The sequence below is a fragment of the Callorhinus ursinus genome, unplaced genomic scaffold (assembly GCF_003265705.2).
Source record: "Callorhinus ursinus isolate GAN/ISIS: 27379988/994484 unplaced genomic scaffold, GSC_fseal_2.0 scaffold68, whole genome shotgun sequence".
In the NCBI taxonomy this organism is placed as follows: Eukaryota; Metazoa; Chordata; class Mammalia; order Carnivora; family Otariidae; genus Callorhinus; species Callorhinus ursinus.
The window spans coordinates 4,119,455-4,120,548 of record NW_027397130.1 but is presented as its reverse complement, the minus strand read 5'-3'; positions in this window follow the sequence as shown (position 1 = coordinate 4,120,548).

Sequence of the window (1,094 nt, the reverse complement as noted above, 5' to 3'; positions counted from 1 at the left end):
CCTTTCTCTTGTCGGCCTGGGCTCCTGGGGCAGCAGGGAGCTGCTGAGAGGCCTTGCCAAGCTACAGCCCACGGGGCTCCCCGCCGTGGGGCAATTTCCGTGACCCTCAGCTCCTGGGCGCCACACACACACACACACACACTCCCGAACCCCGGCTTCTGTTCATCAGTGCTGGAGAAGCCCAGACTGTGGAAGCATCCAGGCTGGCTCCAGCCTGGCCACCCAGACCACATACTCACGCTCATTCTGCCAGAAAGACCAGCCTGTGGTTGGGAAGAACGGCCATTATGGTTTCCAGAAAATTCCTCCAAGCAGGGAGAAGCTGTTTGCCATTCCTGAGGCCTCTCCAGTCAGTCTAAATGCGGTTTTCCAATTAAGCTGGGACTGCTCCCAGATCTCTGCTTTAAACAACCACCTCTCCGCTTTCCCTCTAAAGAAACAAAACCCTTGAGACACGCACACCCCTCCCTTTTATTTTGTTTTAAACGACCTCTGGGTGTTTTTTCCTGCTTACCCAGGTGGTGCGTGTTGTATAACCCAGGAGCACTGGCGGGAGGGCACCTGGGGGGTCAGAAGTCCAGCGCCATGGATGGGGTGGGTCTGCTCACCAACGTGGGGACTGCACAAGGAGAAGCGAGCCTGGGGAAAGAAGGCAAGTCCTCCTCTGGGCAGGACAAGCAAGATTGCACTTGGGGATTCTTAATTCTGCCTCCGGTCAGGAACGTGGGGAGAAGGTTAAAGACCCCGGGCTGGCTCTCAGGTCCTCAGCCCCAATGAGGTATTGGCATCAGGGGATGGACGTGACCTCTAGGTCATGCGGAGGGCCGAGAGAAGAAAGAGCCAAGGACAAAGCAAGGGGGAGGGGGCCGATGAAGAGAAATGGTCAGAGGCCTGGAAGGGAATGGACAGGAGGAGAGAGGCACGCCATGGGCCAGCCACGTCCCGTGGCCAGAGGCCATTTAGATGGTCTACCAAGGTCTACCGGACCTGCTACCCATGATGTCACTGACCACCGGGATGCACTGAGCCAGTTCTGAGTCTAGTCTTTAAGAAGACAGGCCTCTAAAAAAAAAGGAAGAAGAAGAAGACAGGCC